The following is a 19,841-nucleotide window of genomic DNA, read 5'->3' on the forward strand; positions in this document are numbered from 1 at the left end:
TGTCAAATTTGCCACTTGTTAAGCAGAATGCCTATCCTCAAATATGCAAGAGAATTCTACTTTGATACTGGGAGCTGAGCCCCTGTAGCTTCAAATATATTTACCAAGTGATCTATCACTGAGCTATAGCCCTAGTGTTTCCAGCTTTTATTTCTTTATTTAAGATTTAATTTTATTTTTAGTGTGTGTGTTGTGTGCAAGTGGCTACAGATTCCACTGAGGCAAGAAGGGGGTGTTGGGTCTCTTGAAGCTGAGATTAGAAGTAACTGTGAGCCATCAAACCATGGGTCCCCTACAAGAACAATGCATGCTCTTAACTACTGAACCATCTCCCATTTTTACTATTTTATCATCACAATGATGGTACCTGACAGAAACAACTTAAAGAATAATTTGTTTATTTTTAGCTCATGGTTTCAGAGCAACCAGTCTCTCAAGTGAAGAGAGCAGTTTATGCCAGGTAGGACCAGGAAGCAGATAAAAAAGGGAATGTCAATAATCAACTCACTTTCTTCCTTTTCCAGTTTTATTCCACTGGGCCATCAGCCTAGAAAATGGCACCGCCCATCCAGGGCATATCTTCCTCTCTAAGTTAATCTCTTCTGGAAATGTCCTCACAGATGTGCCACAGGTGTATTTCACAACATCCTATGTTATTTTCAATTCAGGCAAGTTGGCACTGAACGTTAACTATCCATCTGTGCCACGATGATGGAAGGCTACTTTATATGTCACTACAGGTGAGGAAAAATAGCATAGTTTTCTGCTCCACAGCAATAACCTTGAGTTTCCAGGTTATTACTTATTACTACAATCACAAGTCTAATGGAAGGATGTAGGATATCCCCTTCTCAACACCTGGAATGAAGCTATGGAGGGTTCCTCTGTCCATGGAAATTCAAGGTGCTCACCAAGGTGGATCTGATGAGGTTGGCCAGAGTGGGAGAACCCAGGTATGTCTTAAAGCAGAAAAATTGGGAGTAGCCGACTATCACTTCCCCCACCCCAGGATAAGATTTGTCAGGCCTCTAGGAGAGGGAACTCACATGGATATTGAATGGAAGGTTTGGTGGAACAAATGAGAAAACCTAGTTTGTTATTCCACTGACTTGTAAAGAAAGAATAAGTCTTAATCCTCATGAAGGTTTTATACACTCAACCATGAAAAGCTGATTTTAGCAACCATCTGCAATCACAGTGATGCTAAAATATTTCTTTTATCAAAAGGGTATTCTGAAAATAAATTTCCTTTTTACTTTCTAATTATGCCATTAGAACAACCCAAAACCTGGAGATGATAATACCCCTACAACATATCTGCTGCTATCTGATAGGCAGGCTGTGGGAGGTATTGGTCTCAATATGCATATGGTTTGGCATGAAGCAGCAGGTGTTTAATAATTGTGACTGAAGTGGCACCACAGTGCTTCACAATGTGTATCCAAAATTGGCAACGTGGCAAGGAACCGGATACATGTTTAGCAGTAAGCTGGGGGCTCAAGACATCAGACCCATAAAGGCCAAGGCAGGGGAAGGATTACTCCCACTGTGTCCCGAGGAGGGCTCTAAGCTACATCTATCTCCTCACACCTTCTGGTAAGGTAATCTACAAAGCTGCTTGACACCCAAGCCTGAAAGAACAGCTGCCTACTTAGCCAAAATGAGCTAACAATCAGTTAGGTAGGGGAGCTAAAAGAAGGAGCCAAGAGAAAAACACTAACATGAAATGGTGATAAACCAGGGCTACTTAACTCATGCCTTTAGTAGAGAAATTTAAGGTTGAGTAAATATGACCATTCAAATCCTTTAATCCTGCCACTGACATTTATAGCGACGGAGAGGGATTAATCATTTGATCTCCAAATGAATCATTTTAAGCAGTTAATATTTAAAAGTAATAAACTTTGGAGTTGCAGTAATTAGCCTAGTAGATCTGATTAATGCCTCAGGTTTTTGTCTCTTTTTATAAAACCCAATCTTTGAGACACACAGAAGCTAAATTTCCTCAGCCCTGGTATAACAGAAAACACAAGACAGAGCCTGAAATTCCTTTCATTTTTGTATGATGACAGAGGTGATCGAGAACACTGGAGAAGTGAAAAGTTTGGGGTCTAACTGGAAATTCATAGCGGCATTAAGTGCTAAATGGTAAGACCATATGCTCATATTTCTTTTGAAGTCTAGGATCGGTTCCCATTATTCACTATAATGGCATCCAAGACTAAACGAAATTTCAGTCTTTAAAATTAAAAGCATTTTCCTCTTGGCTTTTGAATCTTCCTCTGACAGTTGCCAACATGTCTGAAGGCTTAATATATTTCCATACTCTAGAAATATACAAATAAACAAAATACATAAATAAGAATAAGAGAAGTAATTTTTTTTTTCTATTTCACTCCCAAAGCTAGGGTAAAAATGGTGCGGACAGACATAAATAGTATTATTATTAATACTTTCATTTATTTATTTGTGTGTGACTGCTCACATGAGTGTACATGCAAGCGCATGCATGTCACAGTATGAGCAGAGTGTGAGGCATGCATGTGGCGGTCAGAAGACAGCTTACGCATGACAGGTCTGTCCTTCCATCATGTGTGTCCCAGTGATCACACTCGGATCTTCAGGCCTGGCACCAAGCACCGAACCATCTTGACAGCCCCACATAATTAGTATTTTAATCAAAGGAGTTATAAAAACTATTTTTATATCTGCCCAATGCTATTTGTGACATTCTAAAATTATATGTATAACCTTCATGTCCTACATTTTTAAGAAATATGAATTCAACTCTTTTCATCTATTTGGAACATAACATTATATGGAAGCATTTAAATATTATCATTTTAGTAATATTGTTAATAGTCAATTGCCTTCACCTACTCATAATCAATTTCTAAGTGCTTAATAGGCTTTTTTATCCTATTAGGAAAATGAAGAAATATTTGAAAAGCAAGTTCCCAATGACATGGCACCACCTCTTAATTTTTGCAACATTATCTGGGATATGCTATGTGTTGTTGTTGTTGTTGTTGTTATTATTATTATTATTATTATATTGTGCAAAATACTTTTGCTCTAGGTTAAGGGAGTATCCCTCCATGGGGAATGTGCTCCCAAAGTCCTTTTGTATGCCAGGGATACATCCTGGTTCCACTGTCAGAGGTCCCTTAGACTGCCCAGGCCTTCTAACTGAGGCCTTAACATAGAGGCAGGAGAGAGGGCCTAGTCCCTACTCCAAAAGACTTGACAGATTTTGTTGACACCTCCTGGAAGGCATCATCCTCCCTGTGGAGAGGGGGTAGGTAGGATGGGAGGGTGGTTGGGGAAATGAGAGGGAGGGAAATAGGGAGGGAGGGAAAGGGAACTGGGATTGATATGTAAAATAAGAAAAACAATAATAATAATAATAATAATAATAATATATATATATATATATATATATATATATATGAAAAAATACTTTTGCTCAATAGAGCCTTTCCGTACACTGGCCTCTGAGGCTATTTTTAAGTGAGGACTGTGGTTATAGCTCAGTGGAGACTATTTGGCTGCACATGCTACCAAATGGAATCTCACCCTGGCTGAACTTGGATGAGAGGAAAAACTACAAACCCCAAATGTGCCACATTCAATTACCCATGTTTTACCACATCTACTTTTGGTTTGGTTTGGGAATGACTGTTTAAGAAAGTCTCATATCCAGTAAAACTTACCAACCCAAAGCAGACATATTATGCACTGTAAGAATGCATCCACCACAAGCCCCAGTTAGATATGGCACCTCTGCACTGAGACTACCAAGTTCTTCCATGCCCTAATGGAAGGCTCTCTACTGCTTCTTTCAGATCAGTCCTGCATGCTGTTGGAGCCATGTTAATGGAGCCACTGGTACAGATTCTGGATCATTTTGATTAGTGGAATGTTTCTGAGATCCTTCCACACTGTCACGTCAATGCCATTCTTTGGTACCGTCAGGTCACGTTTAATCAAATGAATATCCTGTACTTTGCCAAATTCATTGACCTGGTGATCTTCCTCTGGATCCATTATGAACATAGTGGCTACAAACACGTTTTCATTTGTTTCAAGTAAATACTTGGGAGATGAATTCCTGGATCATGGAGGGAAGTTATATTTAACTGCCTATAAGAAATTGCCAGTTTCCAAAGAGGTTGTGCCTATTTGCATTTCCATCAGCAATGTATGAAAGCTTCATTGTTCCAAATTCAACCTGAAGTGACACTGCCAATCATCTCTCTTTCTAAATTGTCACAGTGCATTATGTTTATTTATTGGTGTGCATGCATGTGTAGACACAAGTATGCCACAGCACATGTGTCAGAGAACAACTTGCTGGTACTGGTTCTCTCCTCCCCGCCATGGGACTTGGGATTGAACTCTCATTTATCAGGCTTGGCAGCAAGTGCCTTTGAACTGTAGAGACTTATTGCCAGACTTGGTTCTTTTTGGTGTTTTGTGGATACAGGTTCTATGTATCCCAGGCTAACTACACCACCCAAGTATGAGGTTCACTGAAACTGAATACCTACCACAACCAAAGTTGTCTTTTTTAATTCCAGCACTTCTAGTAGATGAGCTAAAGTATCCCATTGAACCTGTAATCTTCATCTCCTTGGTGGGTAATGATTCTTTGTACTTGCTCTCATGTATATTAAACATCTGTGTACTTTTAGGTAACGTTTTTTTAGAAGATTTCCTACAAATGATCTGTAGGCATTCTTTATTATATACTATATATTATATATTTATATATACACTATATATTACTCTATTTATACTATATATTATTCTATATACAAGCCATTTGAACACATACATATATACATGCACACAAATAATTTTTCATAGACCATCCCTAGATTTTCATTTGCTTAAAGGTATTGTATGTAAGGAGAACTGTTTAAGTTTGACGTCTAATTCATCAAGATTTCTTTGCTATTTAGTCTTTTGTAACTAAGATACTTTGCCTATTCCAATATGTCCTGGAGCACATCTGGCTTTTTATGCTGTTTTATAGTAGAAATTAAAATGAAAGAACAGACAAGAAAAATGGTTTTGAAATGACCCTACTTATTCCTGGAACTGACCAGCAATTGTCTGTGTGAGCAATGTGGCAAGACTGGGTCTTGTGTCTTCTCACCTGTTTGAAAGACTTAGTGAATGGCAAAGCTCTCTCAACTGTGCAAGTAGGTAGTGGCAAAAAATGGCAGGCAATGGAACTTGAGACTACAAGGAGTACAATACACAAGTTCCAGAGAAGGAAATGGAGAAAAGGGCTTTGGATAGAATTTGTATCTGAAGGGGTAAAACTTCCTTCAGCACCAGAGACTAGCTTATATTTAACCTTTAAAATAAATCTAAAGAGCTTACAACAAACAAACGATTCTTGGTGGTGAATGTCTGTAATCCCAGTACTGGGCAGATTGAAACTAGAGGGCTGTTGTGTTTGAGGCCAGCCTGGGCTACACAGTAAATAAATTCCAAGACAGCCCGGGGCCACACAGTGTAAGGCCTTGTTGCAAAACACACAGATATAGGAAGGAGAGGAATGGAAAAAAGGTGTGTGTGTGTGTGTGTGTGTGTGTGTGTGTGTGTGTGTGTGTGTGTGTGTGTGTGTGTGTTTTGAACTGTATTATCTTTGGGCTGTCATGTTTAACTCTATGTCTTGTTGACTTGGGAGGTGGGTTTTGTCCCCTACACTTAGACAGAGCAACCAAATGTGCTGGGCTCATATGGCAGACTATTTTCTCCCTTTGGCCACTGGTGATTTAAAATTGGAGATGTTCCCCTCAAAGACCCACCCTACTAATTCAGCCAGTGTCAATATTTTGCTGTCTCTTCGTTATCTCAGGGATTCTCAAAATCCCAATTTTGCTGCTGGGGACTCTGTAAGTAAAAAATAATTGTATATACATTTCATACTCTTTTACACGAGCTCTTGAATAGAGCTTTGGATAGCCCCCTTGGTGAGTTGCTTCTTTGTTGATATTGTTTCTTTCTGCTTCTTCTTCAGCCCTCTATTTGGTAAGTCCTCATACTAGGAATGTACTGTATGCAGAAGTTGATGAGGATTGGCTATGTTCCCCTGTGAAAATGGCACGGAGGATGCCAGGATGGAATACGAAGCTCAACAAGGACTCAACAAGCCTTGTGTACCAGAAGAACGCCATCAGCCTCACCCTAGACCATTTGCCTTTCAGATTATTTGTGAGAAAATAATTCCTTTAGGTGTTTCAGCCACTGTGTTTGGAGCTTTCTGCTACCCATAGCCCAAGCCATCCATGTGTTACCCTGACTCTGAAATTAACTTCTAGAATTCTTATTGCTTTTCCCCCAACATTTGTCTTTAATCCATCTTAATTTATTTTTGAATATGTTGAGAGATATGGGTCCAATTTTATATTCTTCCAGATGGATAACCAGTTGTGCCAGCACCATTTATCAAATCCCACTGAATTAGATTTTGTTTTGTTTTATGTTAAGTTTCCCTATATACTATGATCTATTTCTAAAATGTTATTCTATGACACTGAACTACTTCTTAGCATTTGTACCAGTAACACATACATGTGATACAGTACTTCATATTATAGTAGACAGTACACACAAGGCCAATTCAGCCCCACTAGTTGCCTTTTTTTACATATGTTTTGGGTCTAATTTTAGACTTTGATTCTTCCAAATGAATTTTAAATCATTTAATTGAATTTAAAATAATCCCAGCTCACTTCGATATCATTCAATAGTTTTCACTTTTGTGTATTCATTTTGTGACAACTCTTTTTTTTTTTTTTCCAGGTTACTATTTTGTCATGGACAAATCACTATCTTCCTAGTCATTCAGATCTTATTTGTTGTATACCAATATTTTATGAAAGTTGCAAGTCAGTCCCATAACATTTATTCCAAAGAGACCTATAGTACTAGCTAACATTATGACAGCACAATTTTTATTTCCAAATTTAGCCAATTATCACTTAGTAAATGACCTCATATGCGTATGTATGTATGTATGTATATAATTTAAATTAGAAACAATCTTATTTTACATGTCGATCCCAGTTCCCTCTCTGACCCCCCCCCCCATCCACTCCCCAGAGAGGGTGAGGCCTTCCAGGAGGGATCATAAAAATCTGTTAAGTCATTTGGGGTAGGACCTAGGCCCTCCCCTGTGTATGTAAGCTAAGGGAGTAAGTACCCTTCCATGGGGAATGGGCTCCCAAAGTCTCATAACTAGGGATACACCCTGGTTCCACTGCCAAAGGCCCCATAGACTGCCCAGTCCTCCTAGCTGACACCCATATTCAGGGGACCTGGTTTGGGAGCTCTTAATAATAATAGGAGATAATATGTACCAGACATTCTTTTAGATAGTTCACATATTTGTGCTCACACTTAAAATCTACAAGTAAGAAAATGCCCATTAATCCACACACTGTGGAGCCTGAGATAAGAGTCCTGAGTTCAAGGTAAACCTTGCTCATATACAGAGTTCTAGACCAGTCTTACACTATACAGTGAAAGCTGTTTTTAAAAACAAAAATGAATAAATAAAACTTGAAACAAAGGCGCAACAAACAAACCACAAAGAATGGAAGCTGAAGCATAGAAAAATTTAGTATATTCCAAGCAAACTTTCTCTAGCTAAGCTAAAACTGCCACACAGCTAATAAATGGCCAGGCTGGGATTCAAACATATGTTATCAGGATCTCAAATCTATACTTTTAACTTGTATAATATAATACTTATGTTGTCTATATGTTAATCTTGCATTAATTTACATACCAAAATGCACTTGAGATTCTATCTTTATACTCTACAACACATGGTTTTGTATGCATATAATCACACATTGAAAAAAAAATTGCTGATTTAACTTTTTTCCAAAATATATATCCACCGGTTTTCTTCTCTTATTGCAGATAACAAAATATCAAAGTAATTCTGATTAGTAATTATGAGATTAGTAATTGTGAGATTAGGTGAATCATTTATATGCCACTGATTATAAATGAAAGTCCCTAGTATCTTACTATTTATAGTGTTTAAATGTTTCAAAGATCATCTTATATATGACATATTTATGAATATCTATCTTCTTAAATATGATGTATTTATGTATATGTATTTCATGGGTTCTTCCTTGATTTTAGTTAGTATCTTTTATTTTAAAAAGAATGTCTTCTAAATTTTATCTAAAAATTTCCCATCATGCACTGATAAGATCATGTTTTTCTATTTTGATTTATTAACCTTACTTGTTAATAGATTTTCTAACACCAAAAATGCTTCCATTGTTTGTAAGATTAATAAACACTTGGTTAATAATTGATCTACCAGATTAATTTCCTTCTAATATTGGTGAGCTTTGATATGAAGAAAGCGATTTAAAATTTTACACAGTACTGAGAAAGTTTCCATAGCTCCTACCTGCCTTATTTGAGGAGGACTGGGCCAAAAAGCTTTTAAATATCGGATTTAATGTACTCAAGGCTAATTTTTTTCAACAAGTGTTTCTTCAAGTTCTGAAATATTCTGGATTGATTTCTGACAAGGAACAAGTCTTCTGGGCTTTTCATACTCCTATCTTAGTCCCATTTAGTTGATACAATCCATCCATCATCTCTCTTTACTTTTGTTCAGAGTTCTAAACATGGACTTTAGTATTTAGGAGTCTTTAATTTTGTTTTTTGTACTCCCAGAGTTCAAACCCAGAGCATCATATATTCTAGGCAAATATGCTACTATGCAGCTATGTCCCTCGCCTTCCTCCTTTCTTGCCTTCTAATTGAGAAACAGGGTCTTGAATGTGTGATCTTCCTGCCTCAGTCTCTAATAGGAAAAGAGGTGTGCCAACTATGCCCAGCCCTAAACTTTTTAAATAATCAATGTTTTTGTTTGTTTTTAATTCTAGTTTTATACTGCTCACCTCTTATTCCCTTTGGTGTATTTCTGCTATTTTCTCATTTCTTAAGATGCACGATAAATTCTGTCATTGTTGGTTCTTATTTTTCAAATATATTCATTGCCAGTATATTTTTCTCATTTTGGCCTTTTAACATCTTCTATAAACTTAGAACTTTACTTTTATATTTATACTTATATTTATATTTATTTATATATATATATAAATATAAATATGTATATATATTTATATTTAAATATATTTATATTTATATATATATTTATATTTAAATATATTTATTTATATTTTATATTTATACTTATATTTATATTTATATTTACTTTTATATTTATACAGCATTTTGGTTTATCTCTTTGCCACTATTTTTAATATTTTGATTATATTTTGATTATAAAATCTCATGAATTTTATGGTTGGTTTCTGAAGTCATTACATAATACTATAACCAAATCATTTCTAATCAGCATTACAATTTCTGTACATACTCATATTGCAGCTAAAAAAGGGTCTCACTGTGCATTTTGTAGACCAGATTGGCCTCAAACTCATGATCTGACTGGCTCAGCTCCCTGAGTTCGAGGGTGACCCATATACGCCATCATGCTTATGAGCTTGCTCTCTATTATTTACTTTTTTCTTTCAGATCTGGTTGATCCTGAAGAGGCCAATTTAAAATAACATAAGTGTGTTTTAACAAGGTTTCTTTTTTTCCTAATACTTTCTGCTTTATAAACTTTAACTATTACCCCTTTTAATGAATGTAGTTGAAGAATCAGCCTTTGTTGCATGGTTGGGCTTGAAACTCTGGGCTTTGTATAGGCCATACATAAGTACTCTATCCCAGAGCTACCCCCACATTCCTATTAAAAATTTTAATAATAACTTCTATCTTTATAGAAGATAGAATATATTAATAAAGTCACCCTTATTTTGTTTATTACATCCTGGTGTCTCTTTATTTTCAACCTTTTTAGAAGGCATTTAAAGCATGTTCCTTATGAATACCAATAACTTTATGAACCACGTGAATAGCTTATGTCAACGTTCTGAACATTTATATTTCATACAATGCGTGTTATAGACGTGATTCCTTCCATCTTGCTTTATGATTATTCATGATTTTCCTTGTTTCCTCCTTTTCCTGGGAGCTGTTTTTGCTAATTTGGCCAGATTGCTATTCATTCCCCTTTCCCCCTGCTAATTAGGTAGGTCTATTGTGCTTTTACATTCCCCTAATGATCACCTTCCTTTCCTGACATTCATATTCAAATACATGTTTTTCATTATTACATGAATGCAAGATAGCAATTATTTCACTCAGAGAAAGCTCTATTTCTTAAGGGTTCTCCTCCTTCCCTTCAGATGAGATGTGATTTTAAGGAACTCATTGACTTTCAGCATCACTTTCCCACAACCACTGGAGTTTGCAGAGATCTGTGAACACCTTTAGTCCCAGCCTCCTTCTTCTGTGACTCTGTCCATCTTGGTGACCCTTCATCACTGCCTGTTGCTCTGCCATCGCCATGGGAGTTTTCCTGTCATCTTGCTCCCTCCTGGCACTTCGGCCTTGCTTAGTTGCTGTCTCTTCTCTAATACTAAGGTCCACAGTGTGGATGGATACTGTCTCTGTATCTTTACTTGTCCTAAATGTGTTTTATTTTTGCTGACAGACAAATGACATGCTGCCCAGCTCAGCTTTAAAAGCAGTGTTCCTCTTGCTTCACCTCCCAAGTGCTGGGATTATAGGCATGAGCTTCCATATCTGGCTAATATGAATGATGGTTCTCAGGATGGGCTACCCTGGATATGGCCTCTTGGCATTTGAGAAAATGGTGAAGCCAAAAAGTTATGATTGGCAGCTAGGCACTTTGTTTTCAGGAAAGCTTTTACTACTTACTTGGGTCAAGAAGGTAACTGAAAGCAGGATGAAGGGGGGGGCACATTTATTCTTCATTTATGTCTGTATTCTTTACTTGGACAACAGCTTATCTTTGCATGCACTCATGTTAATCACTCAAGGAATGTCTCCCTAGGAGTTAACAACCCTTAGACTAGCTCATTCCTTCACTGCTAAACGCACAAAGATAAGGAAAAAGTATCCCCAGGATTCTTATAATGTCATCTTCACACAATGTGTAAGTCTAGTTCTCAATCACTAAACTAGTAAGCTTTTAATGGCATTGAAGATCCAGCTTGTCCATTAAAAGGCACAGGTTCTTGCAAAACCATCTAAAAATGAAGGGCTTTAACTACTGGACAAAAGAATAAGGTGTAAATTGTGTCTCTGACCCTGGGTTGAGATGGGACTGTCTAAACTGTGTTGAAGAACAGAAGATGACTACCTAGCAAGGCTCTCTGATGAAGAACAAATATGTACTATGGTCCTCCCCTTAAGATTTAATCCAAATGGACCTTTAATCATCTGGACAGGAAAATGCCCTCCAAGAAAGTTGATTGTTTAAGAATCATTAAGAAACAGCATAAAGACTGCCCAGCTGTTGTCCACTCCATGAGAGTGGTCTTTTGATTTTTTTTATTGGGGGTGGCTGGTCATGCTTTCTTCTCAATGATTTCCTGGACTGCTGGCTACTCTCACCCTCAAAAGTGCCTTGTATTTTTCTTTAGCAAACTCTACTGTCTATGCTGCACTCTATCTCGTCTGTATTCTTTTTGGTGGGCATCACAAGGACCAGATAAGGGAGAGGCTTCCAGAGGGGGGAGGGGTGAAGATTCCAGTAACAATCACAGCCCTAGATTATCAGTCACCGTGGCATCCAGGAATATCAGAGCCTCACAGGAGAAAACTCCTCACAAGGTGAGGGCAACCATCCATGATGACAAGGCTCTGCCATGGAGCAAAAGAAATCTCCTGAGAGACAGGATGTCCACTCCAGAAAAGGACACCAGGCTGAACCAGAACCAGATGGTGATCATCCAGACCAGTTAGATCAGCAGTACTACCCATGCATCCCTCCTGATTCCCTGTCATATCAGCTCCCCAAAGACAGACTTTGGGGTTCATCCTTTTCCTCTTCTTCCTATGTGTGCATGGATTAAATGTCTCCCCCCACAACCCGGTTTTCATCATTACTTACTACTTTAGTTGTTACATTGAAAAGGATGATCAAGCCTAGACCTTTGGGACCCCAGAGAGCATCTGTTGCCCTTAATCTCTGGTACAAAGGTCATTCTCCCCCTTTCTCCCTTCTGTGAAGCAAGTCATTATGTCACAACCTTTCCCCCGAAGACCCAAGGCTGCAATGCACTCTGTTCTACAGCTTAGGATGAATGTAGACAATCTACCTGACTCTATTTCAGGGTTCTCTTCTCTGTGACTCCCAGGCTGGCATTTTAATACTAATGTGCCTTTTCTATTGGTGGCCTGTATTGTTGTCTGATGGTTTTATGGATTCAAAGCGTCAAAACTTGAAAAAACTGAAATAGAGGATTCTTTCTATATCAGTACCAGATAATATTCCATCTGCCCATACATCCAGTATTATCTGTCTCTTCATCAAATGAAATCATAATTACACACATTTCTCTGTGTCTGGATCCTCATTTCTTTATATGAGTTTCCATGACACCTACATAATACATGTGTATGCTCTGCTTTGCCTGACCAGTCTTGTTACAATGGCCTTGGTTACAGACTTAGTGATGGATGGGAAAAACAAACCTCCCCCTTTAACATTATCATCTATTTGTGTGGGATCCTAGGGTTGTCATTTACTGTTCCAGTAAACATTATTTCACTCCTTTGTAAAGTTCTTCTTTGCACATTAGAAATTCATATAATCTTATTTTGGTAACCAAGAAAAAAATCAACTTGTTTTGTCTTGCTAAAAAAGTATAAGATATTTTTATTCTTCAAGTTAAAACTTTTTTTTTTTTTTTTTGGCTGTGCTTGTGTGGATACTCTGTATGTGTATCATGTTAAGTGTGCCACATGTGTATCTTATGTATCATGCATGTGTGTATGTGTGTGTGTGGGAGCATCTGAATTTTTCTTTCTGTTTTGAGTATTTGAGTCATTTAAAATCATTAATTTGGATTTCAACTTAGACAATAGTCCTTCCTTCAGTGAATTATTTATTTTATCCTATCTGTTTTTATTTTAATTTTGGTGTTGAGAATTAAATTCAGGGCCAAAGCACGTGTTCTATTCCTGAGCTATATCCCAAGCCTCTTTTATTTTTTGGTTTATAAATTACTTTTTTTCCCCTTCTAGTAACTGATTATCATTGCTTTTGTTGGTTGTAAATTTTGTTGTTACAGGTTTTTGTAGGTTTTTTATTATATGTAGTTATTTATGTATATGTGTGGGTCTCTATGTATGGGTATGTTCATGTGACTTCAGGTGTCCAAGGAGGCCAGAGTTGTGGGATCAACCCCCGACCCCTGGAGTTGGAGTTATAGGTAGCTGTAAGCCAGCTAACTAAGATCCACTGCAAGTGCAGTCCCCATATTTTTCTACAGATCGTCTTCTCTTTGCTGTCCCCTTTCCATGGAAGCCTTCTGTTCTGTTTCTTTGCCTCCTGTCATGTTCAATGCTTGTTGGGCACAATTAAGCATGCTGTTTTCTTGGGGTTCTGTATGCAAGCCTTACCACACCCTAAGAACAAGAAGTCCTACACCCTAAGATTAGGACTTTCTAGTGCCTGAAGAAGATCTTCCCATTGTCATTCACATAATACCAAGAGTGGAAAAGGGCAGGCATCTGCTTAGGCATCTCTCTAGCCTGAGGGGGACAAGGAATCAGGAGTCCCTGTGAGAGGACAGACATTACCTTGTCTAATTTCAGAGGCAGGCCAGCCTCTGTGTGGACCCCTGAAACTTCAGCAGCATTCTTTCTGGTCTTGCCCCTTGCTGAACTCTCACATGGCACAAATGAAAGAGCACCTGCCTTCACTCAGCCCTTCAGAGCCCTAATAGTTCCTCATCTCATCAGCATACTGATCAGTGGTCATCACTCAGCTCCGTCCACTAGGAGGGCAGAAGGGGAATCAGTCAAGCCACTATTATGCCAGAATCCTGGGCATCCATTCACAGACAGGGCAGACTACTCTTCTAGTGTCCTTTTGTTTCTTCTTTAACTAGGGGCAGATTTATACATAAAAGAGGGAGTAGGGCTGGGGATGTGGAGGTGGAGCTTGTTGACCATGCAAACTGGCTCCAGCTTTGCAATGGGGAGACTTAGTGTGTGTAGGGGGTAGCCCACAGCAGGTGACCTTCTCTTTCCCTCTCACCACTCACCAGCCACCAGTCACTAGCACAACTCCCTAGACCACACACGAACTCAACCTGAACTAACCATGGACGAGGTAATGAAGCACATTTGTGGGAGCGAGGGTTGTGGGAACTGTATTATGGTAGGGATAAAGAGCCAGCAAGTCCCAAAGGGAAGCAGTTCTGTGGGTGGGGCCCGCACAAGCTAGTAAGACCAGAGGTGAGCCACGCTTAGCAAGCACCATGGAGAGCCTGTCTTCAGCCTGCCTTCCCCCTTCTTTACAAATGTAGTTCCCATTCTGATTTCAGTGGTACATCAGCATAGGCATGATGTTGACTGTAATAACATTCCTCTCTGTGGCCAGTCTAGACATTTAAAACACACAATAACTTTGTGTTTTAAAATTCTAAAATTCATAACACTTACACACAGAGAAGATATTATTAACTTTGGTATTTTGAGATAGGGTTTCTCTGTGTAGCTTCGAGCCTATCCTGAAACTTGCTCTGTAGACCAGGCTGGCCTTGAACTCCCAGAGATCCTCCTGCCTCTGCCTCTGCCTCTGCCTATGCCTCTGCCTCTGCCTCTGCCTCCTAAGTGCTGGGATTAAAGGCATGTACCACCACTGCCTGGCCAGAAGACTAGATTAAACACTTAGGTTTTAAACTATTTTGGGCAGGGGGAAATTTTTTGTAGGCTTGTGGTTCAAAGGTGTAGTGAGATAGTCATTCTGTGGCTCCGAAAAGAAGATGGGGCCCCACATCATCGTTTCCACGTGACTCAACCTGATGCATCTGAACTGCAAACATAAAACCGGTTTGAGACTGTTTTGCTCGAGACAACTCATGACTAGCTAGCTGTAATGGTGCACCTTTTTATTACACCCTGGCCAGAGTTTCAAATAGAACTACAGTCAAGCATTTTATGCCACACAGTGACTAGCTATTTATGTCACAGCCAGTTCTGTTGAGAAATTTGGTTGCTAAAAATTTTCTTCCTACAGGATCCATTGGAGCAATCATAGTCCCATTTCAGCAGGAAGTAACCTTAAGATAATGACACCACCTATCCCTAAAATTCCCTTGGAATTTTAGGATAATAGTCATCTTCTTTGGGTTGGTTTTAGTTATTTAGGTTTGGGTATGGAAGGTGATGCTTACACTTGGGTTTATCTTTTAGACAGGAATAGAGAATGGTTGGGAAAGTATGGTTTAGATGGGATATAGGTAGATTAGCCTATTTTCTTGTGAATTTGAGTATGAGATGGTATTTTACAGCTTACATTGTTATATATTCTTATATGTGGTAAGCTATGTAAAACTAAGTTTATATTTTCTTATATTGTGTGAAATCTTTCCACTTATGATGTTTTATGCACATTATTTTTACCATATTCTATGTATGTATACTTTTCTTGTATTCAAGACATTATGTATATTGATACAATTTGGGATATTTATCATGCTGCCCTTTATAGTTCTACCTCTTTTCTTTACATTTCTACTCTACCTCTATTTTAGGGATTTATATGTATGTATATGTATATACTTATATTGTTTAAGTATTTGTTCCTGCTTTACTCAGGGAAGTTTTAATCAGTTTTTTAGCTAAGTTCCTGAGTATTACAGATTATCTTCACTCATGTTTCCTGTACCTATGAGATTAGTCAGATATAGATGCTTAATCTTCAATCACTTCATAGACATGCAGAACATGGCATTTAAATGTTTTAATATTAGTACTCCGTTGACATGAAACACTGTTGCTCCTGACAGCACCGTGCACTTTCCCGAAAATATGTTGGGCACTGTTGTTGTTCCTGCTGGAGTTCATTCTCACCTCAGCTAATGGCCTGTTGGGCAAAGAACTGCCCCCACCTTGACCACTGATTTGGACATGCAGTCCTATGTGCTTGCAGGAGACAAATATAGAAGACTGCAGGACCTTGCCGAGTCAGGGTAAGACAGCCATTCTACCTCCCTGCTGTTGTTGTGGTCTGTCAAGTTCTCTTGGCCTTAGCCAAAACTGGGTGTACCAACGTTGCTGTGAGACCTTGGGTGACTGTCCAGGTAACTTGCTGTTTCTGTCCTTGCTGCACCTTTTGGAAATTGCCCATCCGCACTTCCTGTCTACCCTAGTATCATTATTTTCCTTCTCAGGTCTTGATGAGGTTGAAGATTAAACTATCACAACTATTATTCTCTCTTCCTAGTTAGATATCTTATGTACTAGACTTACGTTTTCCAGCTTAGGACAACTCTATTGTAAACTCCATTATGCCTTCACCCTAGGACTAGATATGTAGGTCATTTTGTTCTCCATTTTCCTTTTCTTAGAGCACACTTGTTATTCACTGTTTTGTATATAGTTTTGTATTAAGCCTAAATCTTTTCTTTAGACTAAAAGGGGAATTGTAGTGAGATAGTCATTCTGTGGCACTGACCACGCCCATTGGGGGTGGAGCCATGCGGATGCGACCTGTGGAAGGAGGTCTGAGGGAGAGCCAGGAAAAGCAATCTGGCTGGCAGGACTTGGACAGGAGAGCATCTGGTGGAATTTCCTGGTGTTCATCTGTCTAGGTTGTAAGTTATTTCTCCCTGAATAAAGATCTTTTCGTCCTATTTGTTTATCCTGATCCTTATTTAACCGCAATATCAAGGAACTAAAGTTTTCTTATTCATAGAGAAAGTGTCTTTCAAATTTCAACCCTAGAAGCAATATTCCATGTTGGGGTTGATATCTATTCTTGTTTGGTCAGGGACACCAGAGGAACATATGCATAGCACAGAGAGCTCTAACATGGGGGAAAATCTTATTTTATCCCTTCTCCCAAACTGTGGGCTAATGTCAGGCAGCTGTTTGTAAGAAATGTGTCTCTGACCTGATGAAATACACTCTCTTCAAAGAGCAATCAAAGGAAATAGTATCTAAGAATGCAGAATGTGTCATTGTCACCACCAAACCCTCACATGTACAGACAGCAGCAGGGCTACAGAAAGAGCAGTTCTTCCCATCAGTCAACAAAGCACCAGGAGAGAGAGAAAGAGGGAGAGAGGGAGAGGGAGAGAGAGAGAGAGAGAGAGAGAGAGAGAGAGAGAGAGAGAGAGAGAGAGAGAGCGGTGTCTGTGTGGGATCCAGTCCACTTGCCCATAACTGTGAGACTGAATTCATCCCAGCTTAACAGGACCTAAATATAACATGTAATTAGCAGGAGTCACCTGCCAATCAGCGAAACCATAAAAATCTGATTGAAATCAAATGTGATGACAGACCCGAAAAGTCTGTTGATAAATGAAAACCTTGTATTTCTCCATTTGCAGTCCCCATGTAATTGCATCAACGGGGTCTCTATTTATCCCTTCCAGCAGGTGAAATGGCATTTTCCCATGTCATTTAAGGAACAGAGAGAAATGCAGGATCCAGGGAACAACCTGTTTTAAAAGTCTATAGATGAGCCAAATTAGCATGATTCTTTGGAAGTGTTTCAAAGATCTCTGGCTACTGTTAATATTGTTAATCTTTCATTTTTATTGTGTGTATGATGTCAGGAGCTGTGGCAGGAAGCACATTTTGTCAATTAAATAATTAATCCCACAGCATAATAGCCAGCAAGGAGAAATTGACATTTGTCAGGTTCAAAGCAAAAGGAAGCCTGGGAGAATTTTCCATTATGCTTGCTCAAGAAAAACATAATTTGATCGCAAGCTTGCTTATTCACTTCTCTGCTACACCTACCAACCCTGCCACAAGAAGGACATAGGGGAAGTCTGGGCTGGGGACATGGCTCACTTGCTCTGCAAGCATTAGGACATGGGTTCAGATTCTATCACCCATGGAAGAAGCACTTGACTGGATGTCAGCCTCTGGCTGTCAAAGGAACACAGCAGAGAGAGAGAGAGAGAGGAGAGAGAGAGAGAGAGAGAGAGAGAGAGAGAGAGAGAGAGAGAGAGAGAGAGAGCCCAAAAGGCTTTCCTGTATGTGGCTTGGATGTGCTTACTTCTCCCTATCCAAACCATTACATGTTAGTGGGGAAGAAAATGTACCATAATAAAGCAAGTGGCAGTTTTTATACTTGCTTTCTTTTTTGGCACTGTCACAGAGCTTTGGCACTGGAGGCAGGAGGTCCAATGGTCCTCCGTGCAAGTGGCAACCCTGGGAGAGCTAGCCATGGCATGGACATCCCAGTCTTACTGTCTTAGTCTGTGCATGAGTTTTCTGCAGGGGCCTCCATCAGGTGAGGACAAACAGCCCACTCAGTATATCAGGGCACAGTCTGCACAGGTACACCTTGGCAAGACTTGGCCGTACATTGCATTGATAGTTTTGGCACATTATAATTCAGGGATCTGAGGACTGTGTCCTAGTACATCTATACACTGTACTCTGGTGTTTCCTTTCCCTTCTGCTCATAAGCGCCCCTCCTCCAACTCTTCCTCCACTAGGATCCAGATGAGAGGCCACCATCTGCCAGCCTGGCTCACTTTCTCCTTCACTAGTCCCTGACTTGCAAGGAGCTGAGTAATAGTACTCTTTGGTCCCCTAAGAACTCGGGTTCCACAGTTTCCACAGATGGTGTCGCCAATGTCGTTAACAACAGCCTGCATTGGATTAGCACTGCCTAGGAGGTGAAAATCTAAGTGAGCTATTTTTAACCTGTTTAAGCATCCTCCGTTCTGCCAAAATGAAATGCTTGCTCGGGGTGGGGATGAGCCTCCCTGATGCTTTTTGCCACATGTGCAACTGAGTCTTCTCCCTGACAATGGAGGGCCTTCCTACTACTTTTCCCACAACATGGCACAAACCAGTTACTTCTGTTATAAAAGGGCATCATGTACGGTTCAGATGACATGCATTGCCTGCTTTTTGAAAAACGGAGAAAGATGTATGTTGATAATGTCTTTCAGCTGTGTAGGCTATATGAGGAAAAATGGGTACAGCAGTGTAGCATATGGTCAAAGGGCCACGTGAGTGCTCCCTGACTTACCAGAGGTACACAGCCAAAACTGTTCTGTACCTCTTTTAAACTTGAATTAAAAGTTGGAATCTATCTTGCCCACCTTTTCATGCCATTTCAGTATTTAGTACAACATGCTTTTGAGGGGAAATTTCTCTTCAGGAAATCAAATGAATTTATTTTAGAACACAAACTGGTCTGGACAAATGGATACCCTTTCACATTATTTAGGGTGGCATCTCTGGTAATGCAGAGGAGAAAGGAATCATGGGCAAGCATTAAACTCATGAATGACAGGTTTTCTGTGTCACCACTTTTGAAAGTTTCCTAGATTTACTTCAGCCTAATATCAAGTTCTTGGTCACGTTTTGTCAGTGAGGTGACTAAAAACATATGCATGTAGCCTTTTCTCTGTTTCCTCATTACATTAGCCAAGGGGCACTGGTTCTGTGGAATTTGAAATGCACACAAAACAGGGTTTTATTTTCACTGCAGAACCTTGTCCACATCTCAATACTGTCCAAGACAAAGTTAATTCTGTGCCCTACTTAAAACAAGCAACTTGTTTAAAAGTATGAGAATCGGTCATTGTATGATGGCAAACTAAAGTTACAGAAGTCACTATGTTATTTGGCAAGACAGGAAGATAGAAGAAGAAGAAGAAGAAAAAAAAAAAAGAGTGTAACATGGTCAGGGAATATGAGCAAAT

The 19,841-nt window shown here is 39.2% G+C and overlaps 1 protein-coding gene across 11 annotated transcripts in view; it reads right to left on the bottom strand.

Moving 5' to 3' along the window:
• Positions 1–19,841, bottom strand: part of Tenm3 (teneurin transmembrane protein 3) — a 1,243,671-nt gene that overhangs the window by 405,512 nt on the left and 818,318 nt on the right. The gene's annotated exons all lie outside the window — the stretch shown is intronic.

The sequence above is a fragment of the Phodopus roborovskii genome, unplaced genomic scaffold, assembly GCF_943737965.1.
Source record: "Phodopus roborovskii unplaced genomic scaffold, PHOROB, whole genome shotgun sequence".
Taxonomy (NCBI): domain Eukaryota; kingdom Metazoa; phylum Chordata; class Mammalia; order Rodentia; family Cricetidae; genus Phodopus; species Phodopus roborovskii.